The sequence below is a fragment of the Pinus tabuliformis genome, chromosome 4_1 (assembly GCF_031772625.1).
Source record: "Pinus tabuliformis cultivar Carrire ecotype Pingquan chromosome 4_1, CPIR1, whole genome shotgun sequence".
Lineage (NCBI taxonomy): Eukaryota > Viridiplantae > Streptophyta > Pinopsida > Pinales > Pinaceae > Pinus > Pinus tabuliformis.
In genome coordinates, this window is record NC_142303.1 from 162,822,093 (window position 1) to 162,847,253 (window position 25,161).

A 25,161-nucleotide genomic window follows, 5' to 3' on the forward strand; every position below is an offset into this window, starting at 1 on the left:
ATTAATAATATATATATATTATTACTGTTAAAGTTGTATAAATTTAAATTAATCTTATTAATAATAAATAATTAATAAGAGAGATTAAAAGTTAACTTAATAAGGGTCTAACTTAGAGGAAAGGGGAATATCTTATAAAATATATTATTTTAAGGTTATTAAGGTTATTAGGGTTATATTCAATTAAATTTTTAATTGTTAATATTTAATGAGAGTAACTAAATATTATTACAGCTAAATATTAATTAAATTGACATTGTTTATGAAGGGCTCACTAAACAATTAAACAATGATTATTATTTTAAGGTTATTGATGGACTAAGAGAAATTCTAAATGAAAATTCATTAATAAAGTTTATCATCTTTTAAAAATCCTTTAATAAAATAACATGTTAAAAATGTTGATTAACAAAGGCTTAAAGAGATTCTTACTTATAGATGGTTATCTAAGGAGAACAATCGAAAGGTTAAATAGAACTAAAATCCAATAGTAGAGACAGGATGAGGGATAATCCAGAGATTGTCTTTTGACCTTGGATTATCCCTCATCCTGTCTCTGCTATTGGATTTTAGTTCTATTTAACCTTTCGATTGTTCTCCTTAGATAACCATCTATTAGGATAGTAAGAATCTCTTTAAGCCTTGGTTAATCAACATTTTTAACATGTTATTTTATTAAAGGATTTTTAAAAGATGATAAACTTTATTAATGAATTTTCATTTAGAATATCTCTTAGTCCATTAATAACCTTAAAATAATAATAATTGTTTAATTGTTTAGTGAGCCCTTAATAAACAATGTCAATTTAATTAATATTTAACTGTAATGATATTTAGTTACTCTCATTAAATATTAATAATTAAAAATTTAATTGAATATAACCCTAATAACCTTAATAACCTTAAAATAATATATTTTATAAGATATTCCCCTTTCCTCTAAATTAGACCCTTATTAGGTTAATTTTTTAATCTCTCTTATCAATTCCTTTATTATTAATAAGATTAATTTAAATTTGTACAACTTTAACAATAATAATATGTATTATTAATTATATGAAGTTAAAACTAAGATTTAGTTAATCAGTGATATAATATAATTAAATAGGCTTCAAACTTAATAGAAAAAGTCAAAGAATGGTTAAATCAAATGAACCTTCTTGATTTATTATAAACTATTAAATAAAATTAACCAAACTAACTTTCCCTATTCATATCCATCGGTCCTAGTACACTTTCCTGGTCAAATTTTGCCATTTCATGGTCAAATTTAGTCATTCTTGGTCCAATATAGCCGTTGGATGATCTGCTCTCTCTATTTAATTTGTTGCCTTAGTCTGATTCTTCAACTTGTCCTGACGATGAGCCACACTTGTTGGTTCGAAAAGTGTCGACAAATCTATCATGATGTCTTGTCCTGATGATGAACCACACTTGTTGGTTCGAAACGCGTCGACAAATATATCATGATGTGATTTCACCGAAAAATCTTCTCAACATTGATATGGATCACAGAAGCCTCAATTCAATAGTTAGAGAAATTATCACTTTTTTCTCTCTATTCAGATTTAAAGTTTCCAAGTGACATATAAATTTTATACTTTTGAACCTTGTTATTATACGGCCTTAAGCCTTATAACACATATTACCTTTATTTATGACGAAATATCTTACCTTTACCTATAAGCGAAAAATAAAATATTTTATTATAGAAAAAATATTATAATTAATTATTAATATATTCATCTACCTTGTAATGTTGGGAAAAATGATTTGAATTAAATAATAATAATAATAATAATAATAATAATAATAATAATAAAATCACCTTGAAAGGTAGACATTTGAATTATTCGCCAAATTTTAAATAATTAAATATTGTAAATTACACACAAAATAAATTCATTATAAATTAAAATTTCCAACTTACTTCAAAAATATTAATAAATACCATTCTTAAAAATTTGAAAAAGTAATTCTCAAATATATATTCCAATAAATTTTATATTATATTCCTATAAATACATAACTTTATAATATATAAATTCATTATTATTAATTATTAATATATTTATTTACCTTAAAACGTTGGATACAACACCTGTTTTTTTCTTTCGCTCTTAATAAATATTGAACTTTCGATTATATAAAATATTAAGTTGAAATGCATACCTCATGTTTTGAGTCAATATTTAGTTAGCGATGGAGGAAGGATCTAAAGATGTCAATGGTTAGATTTAGAATTTAATGATAGAAAACTATTTCTAATATCATATTAATAATTAATTAAATAATTTAATTTTATTAATTTATTTCATATATATTAAATGATTTTAATATATTTATTAAACAATTACATAATTTCGTATTATTTTTCGAGGATCCTTGGTTACTTACGTACGCGCAATATTTAGATGCTCTTGTAATCTTCGGTTGTTCCGTAAGAAAACCAAGTTATTATCAACCATTGAGTAATTTTAATAAATTCAATAAAACCGACTTATGATTGGATCTGCAAGAATAATAAGGCATCTATTTTTTTAGAAGCTTCATAAGCTAAGATCAGCCAAACATCGTACTTGCAACAAATATGAGGGGAATAACAGGCCCACTTGATAAAAGCCATCTCGTTTATATACGGAGCGTAATTTTGATTCTTAGATCTCAGACCTATTTCTCTTTGCAACATATTTTATAAGCTTATTTTTAAGATAATTGCGGAGCATTTGAAGAGTACTTTCACTGAGTATGTTTTTCGGGAAAAAATTGGTTTCCCGCACAACCGATTGATCTATGATGTTGTAGTCACTTTACAAGAAACTATACATTCCATCCACACCAAAAATTGCAAGCTTTGGTCATGAAGGTGAATTTGAAGAAGGCATACGACTGTCTAGATTGGCATTCTTGTGCCTTATTGTGACGAAGATTGGCCTCGCGGTTCAGAGCATAGCATGGATTATGGCTTGTCACTATTTTACATTTTGTTGTTCTAGTCAATGGATACCCTTCTAATTTTTTCAAAGCAAGGAGAGGGTTGTGGCAGGGATGTTTACTTTCACCATTACTATTTATCTTGGTGATGGATAGCCACAGTCATAAAATAAACATAGCACAATGAGTTGGCCTCTTATGTGGTATCCATTTGGGTACTGTATTGATATTACATTGTTTTTTTATGGATGACATCGTTACTTTTGGAATGGTGTCTAGATATCAATGGATGGCACTTCATAATATCTTCAAGAGATTTGGACAGGCCTCTGGTATGATGGTGAATGAGGATAAATATCTTATTATGCATTCATATGGAGATTAGGATGAGATTAACAGTGTAGCACAACTCTTTAATTTTCGTTCCTAACCCTTGTGTGATGGATTCACTTACCTAGGCTTTTCGACTCAAGCCGAATAATTACAGGATTACAGACTGACAATGGCTTCTGGATAAAATGCGCCATAAACTCTATTGTTGGTCCCATCGATGGCTTACCCTTGGAGGTAGATACATTCTGGCTCAAGCACTGCTACAACAGATCTTCGTGTATTGGGTGCATCTATATATTTTAACCTCGTCCATTATTACTAAACTCAAAAGCATCATGGCACACTTCATTTGGGTGGACTCGGACAAGAAAAACAAATTCCATCTCATCAAATGGTAGAAAATCACCATTCCAAAAGAATTTGGTGGTTGGGGAATCTTGGATATTAAGATTTTTGGATGGGCACTCATTATCAAATCCTTATGGCATACTCTTTTACGAGAGGGTATCTGGCAAGATATTATTGTTACAAAATATCTATGTAATAAGGAAGCTATTGACTCGATCACAGTTGGGAAAATTGGGATAAAATCAGGTTCTTACATTTGGACCAGTTTCAACAAGGTAAAAGACACTTTTCTCTAGAGAATAATTTGGTCATTTGGCAAAGGTAACTGCATCATTATTGGCATAGATAATAGACAGGTATTGATGGTGACAATCCCTTGTTTGAGGTTACCATGGGGAGATTATGCTCTAGAGGCATTTTTCCTGTTTGGAGAAATGCACAGGATATTGGCCTGGATGGTCTCAATGCAGTGGAATGGAATGACTACACATAGATAATAAGAAGAGTCAGTATTTGTAGATTTGAAGAGGGTGATCACATCACATGGCCAGGGAAGTTACAGTCTAACTTGGTGGAGGTAGCAAATATCTACAGGTATCTTATGTGCATAGATTTTTCTCTTTCTCAACCATCTTGATTCAAACAATTTTGGAAGTTGAATGTACCTATTAAGATAATCCTTTACACATGGTTAGTATGGCATAACAAAACTCTAACTTGGGAAAATCTCCACAAAAGTGGCATTCATGGGCCTGGAAGATGCCCTCTATGTAGGGAGTCGAATGAGACAAATGTACATCTTTTATTGGAATGTCCCTTGGTAATACAAATTTGGAATAACATTCTACTTCAACTCAATATCCCTACCAAAAGATTTTAGTCCATTGAACACTATTTATACTAGTGGATCGAGCGTGGGGGTAAATTTCAAGCAACTCCACTATTTACGTTTTGGGAAATCTATCACGTGGTGTGCCAGAAATGGTTACATATTTGAGGGATTGCATATTAACATATATAAATTTGTCACAACATCGGGATGTGGATGGATACATTAAATTGACACATTTAGAAAGATAAAGATATTTCACGCAGGTACATCCCTCCAGACATTCATTATCCAGTCAGTTTTTTTAATGGAGCAGCTCAGAGACATATATGCAGTTATGGTGTTTGTCTTGGGATAAATCATAGTCTACATTATAAGATATCATGGAATGAAGGTACTAGAACAAACATGAGGGTAGAGATCATGGCACTATAGAGACTTCTATGGTTCTCCAAGAGAATTTCGATGAATGTTATACATGTTCATGGAGACTCAAAGATCCTTATTGAAGGCATCGACTGATATCAATCCCCCCCACTCCCATATCTTAGTGGTTGGATATCACAGATCCAGTCCCTCAAGTGGTCCTTTACTGAGATTACTTTTCAACACATCTACAAAGAGTCAAATTCGGTTGCAAATTTATTGTCAAAGAAGGGCCTTTTGGAAGATTATGGTTATATGCACTTCGTACATTTGGAGAATACCACAATCAGGGATGAAAGTTGAATCCTACTCCCTTAGCTATTTTTTTTTTGGGTTTTTCTGCTAAATCAGGTGGCACTGTATTTTGATAAGATTACAAATGGTAGCATAAGTGAGCCACTCCCTTTAGATTCTCTTTAATGTTATTTTGTCCATAAAGACTCCTTGTTTTAGGATTTAACTACAATCGCCAAATTTCATTGGGGGATCTATTGTGAAAAAGTGCGTAAGATAATTTGCATCATTTTTTTTAGAAAATGTACTAGTACATTATATAAATGAGTGTTTTTTCATCTCAAAAATAAAAATAAAACAAATTCCAAAATGGAGAATAATTATGTCCATTAGCTAGGGAACTACCTTATAATAATGGTTGGTTATATGAAAAAAATATTTAAATCAACCCGTGCGCTATATAGAGAGAGAGGGCATTTATAGTGATACTTAAATGGTTTGATTTTGATTTATGCCATTGTAACCTATTATTAATTTATTATTTTAAAAAATTAAAAATAAATATATGCTAATTTTTTTATGAATAATAATTGGTGATGAAATATTTAAGAGAAATAAGGTATGATTTTGATTGAAATAACTATTTAAGATTATTATAGAGTTTTAAAATTTATGTGTATTTAGAAATTTGTTTTGTTTTTTCTAATTATGGTAAATTGGTAATATATTGAAGTAATATATAGAAATTTTTTTAATTTTTTTTTTTAATTTTTATTTTTAACGATAAATTCGGTGGAATTAGTATCTCAATCCTTATCACAATGGAATAATATTAACTTATCAACAAATACAAACTCTACTTCCATTACATCACAAAAAAACACATTCTTAATCATTAAAATCACCCAAAATACACATATTTAAAAAATTATTACCTTATAAAATATTGTGATATCATAGAGATTGTATTGCAATATTTTAAAATCACTATAAATAAATAAATAACTTTAATGCTTAGCACATCTAAACTATTTAGGAGAACCTTATGAAAAAAGTTATAAAAGGCTTATTAAAAAGCTTATGATAATGTAAACTTGCATAACTCTAAAATATACCAAATGTATCATAGAGGATACTAAACTATTTTGAACTTTAAACGGTCTAATTTAGACCATTGAACACTATAAAATAGAGTGTGAATATAGACCTGAGAAGTAGCATCATGGGAGATATATGACATGAGAGATATATGTTTTAATACATGGAGTAGGATTAATCGAGACTTATTATTGATATTGTGGATTGTCTAGGACCATAATCCAAAGATTATAAAGCATCCAATAAGGTTGCGATCTCAAAGGTGTGAAGTTTAGAAGATGGAATATGCATAGATCTATGTTATTTTAACATCATTTATAAAGGAAGATACAATGTTGTAGATAACAAGTCATTATCATTGTTGTAGATAATAAGTCATTATCATTTTTTCTTATTTAAGCTTAACAATGGTAAAAATGGTAAAAATTCTAATGTAATAATCAAATATTTATAGAAATTCACATAAATTCATAATAGAGATTGATTAGAATATATATAAGAATTGATTGAGAAATACAACACATTATTTCATCCGACATATACTTGATTTTACTTCTTTTTTTTTTGCCAAATATACTCTAAGTGAGGCTCCATCCTACCTTACCACACATATTTAATTCTCCAACCTTGAAACTATCAACAAAACCTTATAAATTTGTAATAAAAGTGGAAATTTCTCTAACTATGAGAGTGATACTTATGTCCTAGCATTATAAGTGCTACATTGCTCATATCTAAAGAAAGTGTTACCCCATACAACCAATTAATATAACCTTATGACACTTCATTTAGTTGAACTAGGATGTGCCTCTTCAAATATAATATGTTGGAATATGTTATCATTGATGTCAACATGTTAGTGGTTGTGTAATTGAATTAGTGGAATAACCTAGATCAGTCAATGCTAAGGTCAAGCAACAACGCCAATTTGTTGTCATTTATGTCGTAGGAGAAGAGCAGACACATGCGACTACACATTAGATAAGTGATGAAGATGGGATCGACGAAGTGAGCAAGCAAAGTGCATTTGAATGCACAAGGTGTGAAATGGAAATTCATTAATATTTACACATTGTAAGATTGGGAAAGATCAACAACCCTTATTCTTTTCGGGGGTTCCAACCTAATCGATGCTTAATCGCAAGGGGGGTTTGAAATAACATCATGAAGTAATATTGCTTAGGGCACATGGAGTTTGATGAATGGATGCTCCCTCTCACTACCTCCTTTCCCAAACCACCATCGGCTACCTCCCACACCCCTGAATCTACTTAATGTGATAAAAAAACAAACAAGGGTGATGAGACATCAATGGGGCTAGTCCACCATCAGTTAGGAAATAGAAATATTGTCGTTAAGTGTTCATTCGTCTATTGGATGATCAACCATCTAATGAATTTCAAGGAAACATTTCTCGATATTTCCAAACATGTTATATGATAAGTCCTTGGTTAGGGTGTCGGTTGCAAGGTGCATAAGTACAAGCACCTAAGGGCTAAGCACCCATTAGGCCCTTAGAATATCGAAATATTTTCAACAAATTTCTCTAATACCTTATTGAATTGACTCTTGATTAAGCCTACAGTCACAAAACACAAAGGTATCACACTTAAGGGCTAAGATCCATTAGGTCCATCAAACATTAAGCATGCAAAAGTTTAACAGATTGCTTGATAGCCCAATAGCCAAATAATTTGGGATATTCCAACTAGATAGGTGACAGAATAGTGACATGGAAAGTTTTAGGGAAGTGATGAGGCATCATAGGTACAGAATATGATGTGGAAATAAACACATGTCACCTAGATTTAACATTTTTGGATGGCTAGTTGCTTTAAGGATATTGACACCTTGCATGTATTAGGCATAACAATGTGGCAGAGGATGCCTCAACACTAGCTATATGTCAAAGTATGATTGGCCGATGAAATAATGAGGTGGTAGGCCAAATTACCCTTGTTTCCCTTGAATCCCAAAGTAGTGGTTTGATATCAAATCACCCAATGGCCCAAGATCCATTAATTTAAAATCCCTGGAGATGGAATAATTTTCTGACAACATATAGGAAGTTTGCATCATTGAAACCCTCAATCACTTGAAACCTTGTGTGGCATTTTTGTAAAATATCTCTTGATAGCCTGATTACCTGATAAGGTTTGGCTTGTAGTCACATGGCCTGGTCTTAAGGGAATGAAGCATAACATGTGATGGATCAACACCCCTAGACCCTCAAAATCCTAAAGTAATGTTTATGAAAGTATGTTCAAGTATTCTTGAATGCTTGGGACCTGATATGGACCTTCTTCATAATGTATGTGTTAGGCCCTAGAGTTGGATGCACCTTTAATGCAACGATATGAGGATTTGGTTGATGATTGAGTGGTGGGCCAAGGATTTGACAAAACCAATATTGATCCAGGTCTGGGTGTGACAAAGGACCCTTCCAAGACCTTTTACTTTCATGATGTGTTAAATTGTATTTTTAAAAGAAACATAAATGACATGTGCATGCTTTAAAGAAGAGGAACACGGCAATCATCAGCAACATAAAAACATAAGTCGTTGATAACGGAGTTCAACCAAGAGGGACTACGTCTCCGGGCCTCGGTGTCAAGATGGTGTAGGCCAATGCATTAAGCATTGTCAATAGTGATGATGTACATAAGAGGTGATGCCGTTATCATACTAGGAAAATTCCCTCATGCAGGAGTGGCGCCACGAGATGTTTGACTATAGGAACTCTCAGGCAAAAGACTCTTATCAGTATGACACAAAAACTCATGCATGTTGAGCATCCCGCTAACATGGAATAAAAGGGATCTCAATGAAAACATGCATGATGACAACATGAATATCACATAAATATACAACAAAGGGATCTCAAAACATAACATGATGAATCATGACTACAAGTACATCATATAGACGATTCCATGTCACATCAAGTAGGAATAATGAAAACAAGTAATAAACAAGATCCCACATCAAGCATCAAACAGGGATCTGTGCAACACAATGCATAAAGAAGAAGTACATGAACACAACATACATCCAGGGCCATCTGAAGAAGATGATGTCAACCTGCTGAAGCTGTTTGGACCATCAATCTCAAGGCATCAATCGCATGTAGATGGTTGCTCACAAATGAACGCTGACACCTGCATTCCACTTAGAAAAGTGGCTGAAGAATAAAATGAGCAAATGAAAAGTCTGAATGCACCATCAGATTTGTGATGTCGAAGAGTGCAAAATTAACTATCCAATTTTTGAATTCTGAGAAGTTGAGAATCCGGAGCTCAAGGAATCTGTTAGATTTCCCCTTCAATTCCTAAACGATTCTGCTCCATGGGTGGACTGGAAATCTACAAATCAAAAGGCAAATCTGATCTCGCCATTATGATCCCTGCGGAAAACCATGAAAAATGACTGTAAACTTGACTCTATTCTGACATGGAGAAAAATTACCTCCTCGGGAAACTTGCAAGGATCATGGTTCCGCTACTTGTTTCTGCAGTGATCATGGTTCCACCTACATACTGAAAAATGACCGCAAAATGTAGAACTCGGATAGAGACAGATAAAAATAATCAAACTTTGAATTAACAGAAGGAGTTGCAGCTCACAGGTGTGTACATCACTTGGAGACTGCACTCAAACAAGGAGGAGACTCTCTCTCTCTCGTTCACTCTACCTTACATGAATGAATATTACATATTAAATACATGATTGGAAAATAGGTAGCTGAAAAAAACCTCCTAAATTCTAAGAACAACTCCTAAACTAAGAAGGTATGTTACAACCACATAACCATTTCTCCATTATTTCTAACTCCCCCCCCCCTTAATGGAGAAAGGGTTATTTTTCACACCTAACATCCCTCTAAATAACTCAAACTTTACTCGCCCTAGAGGCTTAGTAAAAATATCAGCTAAATTATCACAAGTATTACAATAATCCACACAAATTTCCTTAGACTGTATCTTTTCTCGTGCAAAGTGAAACTGAGTATCTATGTGTTTAGTATTCTTATGGAAAACTGGATTGTATGTGAGCTTTATTGTGCTTTGGTTATCAGTTTTGATGCTTGTTGCTTCTTTTTGTCCTTCGCCTGCATCACTGAGCAATCTCCTCAACCAGATGGCTTCGCATGTAGCTGCACACAACGCCTGGTACTCTGCTTCACATGATGATATGCTACAGTGCTTTGCTTTTTGCTACTCCATGAAATAACCCCGGATCCAATACTAAATGCATAACCTGTGATGGATCTATGATCATCCAGGTTGCCTGCCCAATCAGAATCTGAATAACCTGCTAAAGTAACATTAGAAATGTCAGTGTATAAAATACCATAATTACAAGTACCACTAAGGTACCTCAACGCACATTTTGCTGCATTCCAGTGACTGTCAAGTGGTATGGACATAAACTGGCTCAGCACACTAACAGAGTATGCCAGATTAGGCCTAGTTGTCGTAAGATATATCAGACTTCCCACTAGCTATCTATACAAAGTGGCATCCACCTGTTTTGTGCCATCATCACTGCTTAACTTGAGATTCTGCTGCAATGGTGTTGCTGTTGTTTTGCACTATTCCATTCTGAATCTTTCCAACAGGGTTTTGGCATACTTTCCTTGAGTTAGAAAAGTTTGACCAGAATCTTTCCACACTTCCAGTCCTAGGCAATAATGAAGATCACCAAGGTCTTTCATTTCAAATACCTGTGACATTTGCTGCTTGATTTCTTTGATCAAATTATTTTCATTTCCTGTTATTATCATGTCATCCACATACAAAGAAATCAAAATGATTTGCCTCTGTTTATTTATCTTGGTATACAGGTTTGGATCGTTGAGGCTCCTATGAAAGCTATGCTGAATAAAAAATGAATCAATTTTGTCATACCATGACCTGGGTGCTTGTTTCAATCCATAAAGTGCCTTATGCAGTTTACACACTAAATGCTCCTGCCCCTTTTTCACAAAACCAGGAGGTTGTACCAAATATATTTCTTCCTTTAATTCTCCATTTAGAAATGCAGATTTAACATCTAACTGGTGTAGCTTCCATTTATATTTTGTTGCTAAAGAGATTAGCATTCTAATTGTATTAAGTTTAGCTATAGGGGCAAAGGTGTCATCGAAATCAATTCCTTCTTGCTGTGAATAACCCTTTGCTACCAGTCTAGCTTTGAATTTTTCTACACTCTCATCTGCATTTATCTTAGGTTTATACAGACACTTACAACCTATAAGGGTTTTTCCTTCTGGCAACTCAACTAAGTCCTAAGTATGGTTTCTATATATTGATTCCATTTCTTCATGCATTGCAGCCCTCCATTCATCTGATTTACTTGCTTCTTCATAGTTTGAGGGTTCTACAATATTTAAAATTTTGGACATTAAAGCATAGTCTTTCAATCTTGCAGGTAATCTAGTCTTCCTACCTGATCTTCTAGGTAAAGGACTTACCTCAACTCTATCTGTTTCAGCACTGTCCGGGCCTGTATCATCACTTATTACACTATCTGCTGCTACTTCTTCCTGTTTATGCTCCTACTCCTACTCCTGCTCTTCTTCTTCTTCACTATTCAGTTCTAGCAGGAATGGAATGTGGCTATCATTGTTAGAGTCTTCCTTTCCATCTTTTGTCTGTTCATGAAAAATGACATCTCTGCTTGCAAACACTTTATGAGTCACAGGATTATATAACTTGTATGCCTTATACTCTGTGCCATATCCTACAAATATACATTTCCAGGCTTTGGGGTCTAGCTTTTTCCTATCTGCTTTCGGTATATGAGCAAAAGCTTTAGATCCAAATATTCTTAAATGACCGACTACTAGTTTGAGTCCAAACAGTGCTTCAAAGGGGGTTTTGAAGCCTAGACATTTGGTGGGACTCCTATTCTTTAAATAAACATCAGTATTAATGGCTTCTGCCCAAAGACCATTAGAAATACCCTTACCTTGAAGCATACTTCTCTCGCACTCCACAAGGGTCCTGTTCTTGCATTCTGCTACTCCATTCTGCTGTGGAGTGTGTGGCACTGTGAATTGTTGTATAATCCCATGCTGCTTGCAGAAGTTCATGAACTCACCTAACCTGTATTCCCCCCCTTGGTTCGAGCGGAGAATCTTTATCTTCTTTCCTGTTTGGTTCTCTATCATAGATTTGAATTCTTTAAAATACCGAAAAGCCTGACTCTTTTTGCTTAAAAAATACACCCAACAGAACCTAGTGCAATCATCTGTAAACAGTAGAAAGTAGTATACACCTCCTAAATACCTAGTCTGCATAGGTCCACAAATATCTGTATGTACTAGTTCTAGGATGTCTCTTTCTTTTCTGTTGACAGGCACAAGAAATTCATCTCTATGCATCTTCCTTGATGCACATCCATCACATTCCAGTTTGATATTATGTAAAGCAAGAAGTCCATCGACCATACCTTTCTTTTTAAGTAAGATGAGATCTTGTAGATTGAGATGTCCAAATCTCTGATGCCAGATATTTTCAACTGTTGATGTTGCTGCAACCATCGCTTGTCGTGGCATGCTCCTTGCATCCAGTCTGTACAAATTCCCCACGCGTACTCCTGTTGCAACTGCCTCCAATTGGCTATCCTGAATGACACATCCATTCTTGAAGAATTGCACCTGCATGTCCTGGTCTGTTATCATAGAGACATAGATCAAATTCTTTTTAATTCCTGGAACATATAAAACATTTTTGAGATGCTTGATGTCGCCACAAGGTAGCTTCACAGGAATATCCCCACAACCTTTGATCTCATACCCACTGTCATCACCTAAATAAATTTTTGATCCATATTCAAATTCTTCAAGAAACTCAAAACATTCTCTCTTACTAGTCATATGCGAGGATGCACCAGAATCGACATACCATATATTGTCCTCATCTCCTTTCGATGCTGAAAGTGCACAGTCGACTGTGAATAGCCGAAGATCATAGCTGTGGTCCTCCTCTTCTTCAACAAAACAACCCTGATGTTTCTTCTGTTTACTTCTCCTTTCATCTGCTTGCCTCTTATAACACTCTTTAATTTGGTGACCAGGCTTTCCACAGTAAAAACATCTCTTAACATAGTTATCATTCATACCTCTAGATGGCCTCCTTTGAAAGGAATTGGCTCCTTTCTACTGCTGCTGCTGTGGTTGCTGGTACTGGTGTTGGTGCTGGTGCTGGTGCTGCTTCCCTCTATGCTGTCGCCTCTTTGCCATCAGAGCAAGGTCATTGCTCTGAGTCTTTAGATTTTGTCTTCTCTCCTCCTCCTGGAGTAGAATCGCTGTCAGATCATCAAAAGAGGGGGCTTTCTCCCTCGCTGACAACCCTGAGATGAATGTCTGATATTCATTGGTCATCCTGTTCAGTGTGAGTGTAACCAGATCTGAGTCTGATACCTTTTCTCCAATGGATCCCAATTTGTCTTTCAGATCCTTGACTCTGGCCATGAATCCACCAACAGATTCATTCTCGTCCATCTTTAATGCAAACAATTTTCCCTTGAGTGCCAGAACACGATTTGTGTTCTGTGTCTCGTACAGACCCTTGATTGTGCTCCAAATATCCGCGGCCGACTTGCAATCTCGGATATGGGGGATAATGTTGTCTTTGACAGACATCTTCAGTATGACTTTCGCCTTTGTTTCTCTCTTATCCCAGTCCTGTTCTTGGGTTGTATTTCCGGATCTCTGTTCATTTCCCAAGACGATCGACCATGCGTTCGCACTCTCCAGCAAGGTTTGCATTTTGAACTTCCAGTTGGAAAAGTTCGTTCCATCGAGCTTGCCAGACTCGTGGAGGTATGATTCCAAACTGTTGTTCATTTTCGCGCAACTGAACACTCTAATCGGCCACCACCGGGCAAGTCCGATCTGCTACCAATGAACAGATTAGGAACTTCACTGTGCCACCACCAGGCAAGTCCAATCTGCTACCACCAAGCAGATCAGGGACTTCACTATGCCACCACTGGGCAAAACTGATCTGCTACCACCGAACAGATCAACAAACAAGCTCCAACACGCCACCACCGGGCAAAACGATCTGCTTCTACCAGACAGACCGAGGAGCTGCACTGCGCCACCACCGGGCAAAAATCGATCTGCTTCCACCGAACAGATCACAGAGCTCTGATTCGCCACCACCGGGCAGGTCCGATCTGCTACCACCGAGCGGATCACAGAACCTCAACTCGCCACCACCGGGCAGATCCGATCTGCTACCTCTGAGCTGATCAAGGATCCTCAATTCGCCACCATCGGGCAAATCAAATCTGCTGCCACCGAGCAGAAACCTTCATGTGCCTCCACCAGGCAACTCCGATCTGCAACAAAGATTGCAGATTTGCAGAGAGAAAGGGCTGGCGCTCTGAACAGTGCCGAATCCGTGCTAATTGCGGAAAATAAAAATTTATGATGTGTAGGAAAATTGGCGCGCTTAACAGCCACGGATCCGCGCCAATTTGGTTGTTGATTTCTCTGGCGCGCTTATCAGCCTCAAACCCGCGCTAATGGGCGCGACTGTTCTTTAAAAACTCGCGCTAATTGCTGCACCTTCCAAAAAAATTTCGCTCCAACCCTTCCTTCGGCTCAGATATGATCAGTCATTTGACGCCTTTTCGCTCCAGGTGTTACTGTAGTTCCACCTGATCACACATATACCTTTACATGCACTCCTACCACTACAGATGTGTAACTAATGATACATCCCAAAAAAAAAAAATTAAGGCTACCTCTACCCTAAGCTCTGATACCAAGATAAAAATAATCAAACTTTGAATTAACAGAAGGAGTTGCAGCTCACAGGTGTGTACATCACCTGGAGACTGCACTCAAACAAGGAGGAGACTCTCTCTCTCGTTCACTCTACCTTACATGATTGAATATTACATATTAAATACATGACTGGAAAATAGGTAGCTGAAAACAACCTCCTAAATTCTAGGAACAACTCCTAAACTAAGAAGGTACGTTACAACCACATAACCATTTCTCAATTATTTCTAACTATGGATAGTGCCATTGCGTTTGTGGCATCAAGAAGTGATAAAACGATATAAAATTTGTCAAAATCTGACAAAGTGAAATTTCACCCCTCCTGCAAAATGCTGCCTCGAACTATGTGCCAAGATTCTACCTCCTCTGTCTTGAAATTTGTGCCCACTCCTGGTTCCTCCATCTGCCCTGTGCACTGAGAAAACTGGGTTTATATTAATTTTGTGGGTGGATTTGACAATAATATGGTTGGCGCGTTTCATTAAGAAAAAGTAATCGTTGAGGAGGGGTCGGGGGGTCAAATCCCACCCCTCCCGAATTAACCCACGAATAATTATTTTTTTGGTTAAGTCTGGGGTGGTAGGTCTGCTATTTTGGGTGGCTCGCCCCCCATTTCTGCACTACATGTTTATTTAAACATTAAATGGCGCATTTGTTTGTTGGGCCGTTTGTATTAAGGCTTATGGTGGTGCGTTTTATGATTTCGTTGCCACCACATGGGGCTGCCCGGTGGGGGCCGGCCCACGTGGGCTGGGAAGGTTCGATCCCCACCGGCCTCACCTCAAATGGCATACGGTTGTCATTGATATGGAGAGGTGTGGGGTGGTTGGGGTGGTGGCCCACCACCTCCCCTTATATATATATATATTTTAAACAAAACAAACATGCACATTTTTGAAAATTCAAATTTAAGCTGTAGGAGTCATTTTAAATAGGCAACGATTTTGCCCGGAATTTTTCCAGATTTGGCCAGATTTCATCCGCTGGAAAAGGTAAAAATTGCGGCCTCCTTAAGCCTGCCCAGTTAGCAAAAAGTCAACCCAAATTTGATGGCCTCTATCTCCTTCATCCAGACTCGGATTGACAAACCGTTCACACTGCGACGATCACGATGACAAGATCTATGCTCTGGGCCTAGTTAGAGCATAATCCAAACACTTTTATTTTTTAGTTTTCCTGATTCCTCTTTGTCTTGTGTGTGTCTCTGGAGCCACCTAGATCAAATATGGTAGCATGTAACCGAGAGGCATGAGCAAGAATGAGCTCAACCAAGTGGTGAAAAATTAATTTGGGGGTTTCTACTTTGGTGCACATGAATGGATATGAGGACGGCTCAATGGCACAGGTGCCACAAAAGCACAACACAATTGAGCACCCCACCCGAGCGCATGGAGGAAGAAAATTGCATAAATGATGGAGAATAGAGTCAGGGTTTTGTGTGTGGAGCACATGATGTCCTGGTGGCATGAGCGGCACAACAACATTGCATGATTGAGAAAGCAAGCATGCAGTGAAGTGAGTTGGAAGGAATAAAGTAGGACCAAGTAGGGTAGCAGAATGAGCTGAGCACATGAGTTAGCACGTCAGCCCAAACTAAAATGAGGAAGCACACAGATGAGACAACACAAGTGGAGGGAAAATCAAAGATAGAGTGAGCTGACACGACAAGGGTACATTGCACATGAAGGATCTAACCCAACCTAAGGTGAAGGGTCATAAGTGTGGAATGGAACATACATCGCGCTCACACACACACACACACACAAATATATATGTGCACAAAGTGGCAATAGAAAGGAGGGGAGAACATGACAAGAAGCATGCATAAGAGAAAGAAACGAATGAAGAACTGCAAGAAGGCAAGAACGAGTCAAAGCAAAGGAACATAACCAAAATGGATAAGGGAGCTTAGCGAGTTCTGTGCTACAGTAGACAAACTGTGTGAAACGAGAGTAGAAGTTATTGGTAATGGATCTTTGTTTAGCTAACCATGGTTATGGATCTCTGTTCAGCTAGCCATGGGATTTATGATGGTATATGTTTCACAATCCTCTCTAGGTTGAACCGTGTCTTTTTTTTTCCCATCTATGTTGGCAATTCAGTCTCTATTGTTGGGGTTGCATGAGTGGTGCTCATTTTGAAATTAGCTCTTTCCTTTACTGTTTTTTATTTTCCCTCTAGTCTTTGGTATACCTCCCTTTCAACACAATAGTCATATGATGGCCTGATGTGGTTAGTCCTTCAAGCTTTGGGTATGAAGTGTTAATGAGTAGGTGTGCTCTAGTTTCATGTATATACAGACTATCCTTTACCATCTTTTCCATCCTTGCTTTTATGTTGCTCCCTCCAACTAGAATTTCTCTTTCCTCTCTAGCTTTCAATAACTAGGCCTATCGTTTAACTTTTGGTTCATTTCAAAGATTTTCTCTTAAGCTTCTTGGTGCCTAGCCTCAAAAATACTCTTCAAATTTTACCATATTTTCCACCCATGTTTTTGTGTTTCTCCCTTTAGACAAATTAACCCTTCTCTATTATCTTATCAATGACTAAGGCTACGCTTCTTTTACAGGTTCATATCATAGATTTTCTTCAACGCTTGTGAGTATCTTGATCATCAAAATGGTATAATATGGTCATCCTCATCTTGAGGGATGCAGACAAAGATGTACTCACACACTCCCTTCTAACTCTTGTGCTAAATATTTGATTGAATGATTTGCAATTGTCTATATGCATTCAATCCCTCTTGAAATTAGGAAATAAATTTAGGAAGAAGATAAATAAGCTAGAATTGAAAGAAGGTTTACCACCCACACAAAGATGGAGGAGGAAATGGAAGCTAGGTCCTTGACGCTAGCCATATTAAGAAAAGAGAGACTATATATATGCAAACAATAGATATATATTGGCAATTAAAAACCACCATCACAGAAGTCTTTGTAGCTAGTTGCAAAACCCAATAGGGAATCCCTTTGTGCATTGAATCAGAAAATATGTTTTATACTTGGGCTTTGACAAAAAAATCAGATATTCACAATGTGTGAGACTCCCCAATATGGCTGCTTATTCTAAATAATTGCATACATGCATTGATAGTATGTCAAAGTTTGAACTAGACAGGGATCCACTGGATCTCAACGCCATAGTTCCATTTATTTGTTGGCAATGTAGTATTGATGTTGACCACACTTGTGAAGGCACTGCAACCTTCCTTGCGCAGGCGTATTATATGAGAAGTCATGGCACTGTCTTTGAGATAAGTGCAGCAGATCTTGTTTTGGCAAGGGCTGGCTCCTTTCGTGTCCCGCACAAACTGATGGCAAAGACTGCTTGAGGTGCAGTTGAGAGGGGAAAGCAATATCGCTTCAGAGCAGTTAAACAACATGACGGTGTTGCGCTTAGAGATGTTGAATGGCAAACTGTCATTGAGAACAAGTCCACCATCCTGAAAATCTGTAGAAATGCATGTACCGTTCGCCAGTGCCGGCTGTCTAATCACCAGACTAGACGCAGATGGGTCAATCCTCACGATCGGATAAGCAGTGCCATTAGCCGACTTGAATTGCAGCTGATTTTTGTTACAGAATATGCGGTACTTCGGGTCCCCGCAGGTATCATGGGTGCTCAGCGGATATGGAACGGCGTGCTGCCCACACTTGGGACAAGTTATATTTGCAGCGTTGCACATGCATAAAACCATTGCAAATACCATAAATTTCAGGCCAGGCCCATTTCTTGGCATGATGGGAAGAAAAGCGGAACACAAAACCAAGAACATGTTAACACAAGTTTGAGCCAGGCACATTTTACGGAACTCTCTGCCCTTATCTTATAGAATTTCATGAACGATATATATAGAAAAGTCTCATTAGGGTCGGTGAAGAAATATTGCGGGGCAAAACGAATATGACGGTACCTTTCCAGAAGATTTTGCCGTTGTCGCGATCCTTAAAGATCACCGAGACTTCTATATGCCGCTGATAATTGGGTGGAATGATGTACATCAGGTTGGAGGAGGTCAATGGGTAGAACCATCCATGATTGATTGGAATTAGTTACAAAGTAATAAGGTTCAATCTCTTACCATGATTTTGGGAGACTAATGTGGACTGAACGTTGTTAACATATCATTTAACTAATTTCAAGTCTGACTGTTTAGTCTTTGGATGTGATTTACTATCTTTGACCAAGCTTAGTGATTCAACATTTGATTCAGATAACCATTAATTAATTAATGGTTAATTTGACAACTTTTGACCAAAATATTTTAGATGGTTCAATATCATACAGATAAATAAAATAATTCTTTAATATTTAAATTACTTTATAATATTTTTTTAGTATTTAAATTACTTTATAATAAATTTTATTATTTTCTATTCATTAGAGGTAAAATATACTGTTATGGGTATATTGTTAAGGACTGTGATGGTTGTACTTTTAAGTCAGACGGTGATGCAAAGGTCACCAGTTCCAAACTCGGTGGGTAAAAATCTAGCCGTGTGAAGAGATGTGTTATCCATGAGTGATTTTGATGGGTAGAAATCTAGCCATGTGAAGAGATGTGCAATCCATAGGCGATTTTGATGGGTAAAAATCCAGCCATGTGAAGAGATGGTGCGATCCATGGGTGATTTTGACGAGTTAGATACCCCTAAGTCCGAGTTTCTCAAGCCCCAGGTCAAGCCTCAAATAATCTATGAAAAACTCAAACAACTTGACAAACAAACAATTTTTTATTGTTTTATCCTAATAAATTTGGACCATTATTACTCAATTATGACTCTAAAAATACTCTTACTACCATAAGCACGAATATAATTTTTCTTTTCATTTATATAATAACATATATTTTCTTTTCATATATATATATAGTTTAAAAGTATTTCAATTTTGTTCATTCAGAAAACTGAATCTATTTTTGCATTTAAAAATATCTTTTAAACAACCCTAACATCGCAATATTACTTAAAATTGTGTTATAAAATTCTAATTAAAAAAATATTTCAAAGTGTATTAATCACACTGGATATATATGTATTACGACAAACATTTTACATCTATATATATAAACCTAGATTTCACAACAATGTTTAGAAAGTATTACAACAAACATCACCCAGGTACGCTTATATAAATATTTATTTTTATATCAAAATATTTAAGCATATTTTATCTTAATAGAATTGAAATTTTAGGCATACAAATTTGTTTTAAAGTATACAAATTTCGGAAACCATAAATATTAAGGATCTTTTCTATAAAATATTTAAATTTTTAGGAATTTATATTGAGGAGGTAAAGCGTATATATATATTTTATAGTATTTAGTCTTTAAATTGGTGAATAATAATGATAGGTCTTTTTTTCAAAAGTGTCTTATTAATTGGCTTGAACATGATCTTAAAATTATATTATTATTATTATTATCTGGTTTCAAATTCGAAAAAGGGACATTTTTGGTCAATTGTGATAAAGCTCCCCCACCCTCGGGGAATTTTGCCTTTTGCTACATCATAAATTCTTTGTATATAAGCTATAATGGTAACGACTAGGTTTAATTTTGGGCCTTCCAAAATTACTCCAAAAAGTTACCAATTTACTATATAATATTTGAAAAAAAATTGATATTATTATTATTATTATTTTCTAAAATTTTAACCAATTTTTAAGTAAAATAATTTTCCTTTATAAAATTTAAAATCAATTAAAAAAAATTGATTTTTCTTTTTAAATAATAAATATTTTTGCCAAAAATAAAATTTAGTTCCTAATATTTTCTGTCACTCCTAACATAACAACTCATAACATAACAATTCATGTTAAACTAGCTTAAATTCATTTTGACTCTGGATCTTTCAGGTGAGTGGCATCAAACTCTCAAGGTCCAAATCTTTTTTTTGAGTACAAAAGGTGAAGATATATTTGCACCTCACACAGGGATCCAAAAGTTGAAGAAAGGTTTGAACCTCTAGAGATTTGATCCCTCTCAGAGCTTGATAGATTAGGAGTTAAGATGAATCTAGGTTGGTTTAATATTAATTTTATTTTTTAGTTTATTTTTTATTTTTAAATGTAATAGGATTAAATTACAAAAAAAATTATTTACAAAATATTTTGATTGTCAAATGAGAATGGATTTTGGCCATGTGGTATTGATGAGCGATGGTATTGGCCCATGGTATGGCATGGTTAATAATATCCATGGTAAAGTGGGGTGAGTATACATGGTCAAAAATCTTGTTATATTATTTTGATTGTAAAATGTGTGATGGTTTTTGGGCATGGGGTACCGATAAGCCATCGTATTGACCCATGGTATGGTATTCATGGTAAAATGGTGGTGAATATTCATGGTACAGTGGTGGTGAACACTGATTAAAAATCTTGTTATATTGTAAGTATTAAGTGTTTTTGTGCTTATTAATGAAACTTAAATATGGTTACAAAATTATTATTTTAATTTATGTGGTGAAATGCATATTAATTTATAGCTACTATTTATATCTTATATATTTTCTTGTGTTAGAGGTGTATATATATTTCATAAACAATTATAATATATTTTTTTAAATTTAGTAAAAAAATGTTATAAAATTAAATTCAAATAAAATATTTATAAAATATTTTGAGTGTTAAATGAGAGATAGTTTTTGGGCGCGTTTTATTGATAAGCCAATGTATTGGCTCATGGTGTTGTAAGAAAGCCTATTTACAAGTTAATAATATCTATGACAAAGTAAACGTGAATATCCATGTTAAACATATTGTTATATTTATTGAGAAGAGTTTTCAACGAAAATCACATCATAATTCATCTGTCAACGCTTTTCCAACCAACTAGTGTGACCAAATCATGGTTGCATGTTAAATAGAGAGAGCAGATCATCCAACGACTATATTAGACTAGGAAATGGCTATATTTGAGAGGCAACTAGACTGGACCAACGACTATATTTGACTAGGAAACACTATTGTTATATTGTAAGTTTATGTGCCTATTAATTAAATTGAAATGAGATTATATAATTATTATTCTATTTTATAAAATAAAATGGATCTTAACTTATTGTTGCTACTTACATATTTTAATGTAAAATGTATATTATGAAATTTTTTAATCTAAAAAACTATTCATAATTTTATTAATAAAAACAAAATTATAATGCAACAAATTTGAATTTTATTATTATTATTTTTTTTACCGACACTATAACATCTTCTTTGGGCTCTATACTAATTTTAACATGTAAATGTTTACCAATTTACATATTATAAATTAGACATATTAATATGAATTCAATATATTAAGCCTACATGTAAAAATGTTTACAAATTTTCTTATATTACATTTACACTTTACTCTTAAACTAAGTTGTAAAACAATTCTAGGTACAACAATTACACATACATAAGGGGTTTGTCGAGAAACTGGATAACATTTATTGTGAAGCTTTATAGGAAAAAGACAGAATACATCAACTAAATGAAAACACAAGCAACTTATGAAGCTTCATAAGAAAAAAGACGAATACATCAACTAAATAAAAACACAATCTATCTTATAAACTATTTTTAACTTCATAGACTTTTAAAATATTTTTCTTTCTTTGTATATTAATTTTTATATTATTCTTTCAATTTGCAGCAAGATAATTAGGTACCTTATGAAGTTTAATGAAAGAATGTTTCCTAAAGATTTGCCACCCTATGAGAGTCTCGTGCAAGTGAAGAATGAAATCATTGGTGAACCGTAAAAATAGCCATGTATGGTTTGTCTGCGCGTTGGAGAGGATGAATGGAATAAGTAGATGTCCTCTAACAAAGGATATGTCTAAGTTAATAACGTGTTTATAGTTGCAAGGTAATGATACGGTTTTTTTCTTTGGCGTGCTTTCAGGAAATATAGGATAATATAATATAAATAGAAATAGTATAAATTTTAATCGGAAAAACCAAAACCTATTTACAAAAATATTTATTATAAAAGTTTTATTATACCTGTTGAACGGCCTGGTACATATTAATCGGAAATCGATATCGTTTTGAGTCACATTAATTGTGTTGATTTTTTTTTTTATGTCAAATGCTTTAACTAAAGTTTTGATTTTTTATTTATTTATTTATTTATTTACATTGGCCATATATATTTGGCGTCTCAAGTGAAGTATATTTTAGATGTTTTTCTTTTGTAAATTTAGGCATTCTTTCTTTCTATATTACTATAACACAATCTTACAGCATATTTAGTTTCAGGTGGTTAGCTTGCCCGCAGGAAACCAGACCGCCATCTATTAGCATTATATCCAGACCAAAATTTGAAAATGTTTTTCTCCTTCATACTGTCATATCTATGCTTTCGAATACTACTAACTAATCTATTTACTAGACCATAACAAGGCAACTAGACACAAAATAGCAAAGGACCTAGCTTCGTCATTCCTCGTCTGAGGAATTAACCGGGGCAGGCACCATGGCGCTAGACCCAGGATTCACTTTCTTCTGCTCCAGAACCCATTTCATTTCTTGCATCATTTGTTCCATTTTCCCCAGCATCAGGTGATTTCTCGCTGCCTGTATTTGGACGGCCGCAATCTCTTTCAGGAAGATAGCCTTTAGATTTTCTATTTCTTCCCTAGTCTGGGTCTTTAGTTGTTCCTCTTTCTGCTTTCTTTCCTCCTCCTCTTCTTCCCGGACTTCCTGGTTCATTTCCATGGCACGAGCTACCACGTGTTTCATAATCCAATACTGTTGGAGCGACTTATTAAACAGAGAGTTTCGGCTCCTGGTGTTTCCTGGGTCTAGAACCAAATCCTCCCATTCCTCCCGGGGAATTTCCTTGTTCTCACTAATGGACCTCAGCTCTCGTTCCCACCCATTGATTTTCTCTTGTATTTTCAGAGAATTCCCAGCCATATACGCATTTACCATGTACATTCTTTTTTCTGATTCTGGCTTCCTTCCTCTCCACTTCAGATTGCTACTTGAGCCTTCTTCCTAGGTCCGAGCTTGTTTTGATTTCTTCGGAGCCATCTTGTTGTGATCCTGAAATCTTTTGTTGATTGTGTCTTGCCAACCTATCAAGACAACAAACCACAAGTCAGTACCTTTAATTCGTAATTCCGCTTCAATCCATTCACTTACCCCCCTAGTCTTAACATGATGTTCCCGCTGGTTTTTCTGGCTCACGGTCCTGAGCCGCGTCTCGACCTTTCTTGCTATTTGGCTCAATACCCTCCCCCCTCTCTCTACTTCTCTGGAATCCTCTCGCTGTCCAACTGGGTGGCTATCTGAAAACGATGCCATCCTCCCTCGGCTCTCCAGATGATGGGGAGAACTACTGGCCTTCCAGTTACCCATTGGATTTCTGGCCTTAGCCTTTCGGGATTTTTCCTGAAAGCAGACATGGGTAAGGTTCCTGTGACCAACAAAGAACCTGTCGTGGCCCGACAAGGTGACCCTCCCCTCCCACCTTTCCTTTCTGGACTTCAGTTTTACCCTCCTCCGAGGGTCAAAAATCTCTCTACTCGATACATCCTCTGCTCTGGTAGGGTAAAGGTTTTTCTTCCCATTTTCGGGATGGCCTCCTCCTTTCCTACTACTATTTATCGACATCTTTTTTCTAGACATCTCTGAAAAAGAGCAGACGATTCTACCTCTAACTAACATAATGGCTGTAGGATAAGGAAATGAATAAACATACCACCTTTCCTCATCGAAACCAGAGATGTGGACTGGTCGTTGTGCCTTGCTGCCACCTTTTGTCTTTCCTTCTTGCTTCGTGCTATACTGCATGCGCACTCCAGCTGCCACCTCAGGCATTTCATTCTAAACTCCCTTTTGTCCTTCCGTCCTGACCTCCACTTGGCCATTTAATTCCCCGGCTCTCATCCCTGCGTCCCTTCCTTGGGATTTGCCTCTACCTATTTGACCTCCTTTATTCTTCATAACTACTACATTCTCCTAGCTGCTCCTACCATATCCTTTTTGTACCACTGATGCCACTTGTCGTCCTTCCGCTACCATTTATCCCGACTTCCCACTCTCCCTCCAATTCTTTCCTTGATGACATCTCGGTTCTCTCTCCTTCCCCATCCAATGGCCCTATCCTACCTTGCCCCGTCAGCTGCCCCGCTCCGTCACTTATACCTCTCCT

At 35.7% G+C, this 25,161-nt stretch overlaps 1 pseudogene; it reads right to left on the reverse strand.

Moving 5' to 3' along the window:
- Positions 1–18,117: 18,117 nt before the first annotated feature.
- On the reverse strand, positions 18,118–18,705 carry LOC149174685 (wall-associated receptor kinase-like 20 pseudogene; annotated as a pseudogene).
- Positions 18,706–25,161: the final 6,456 nt, after the last annotated feature.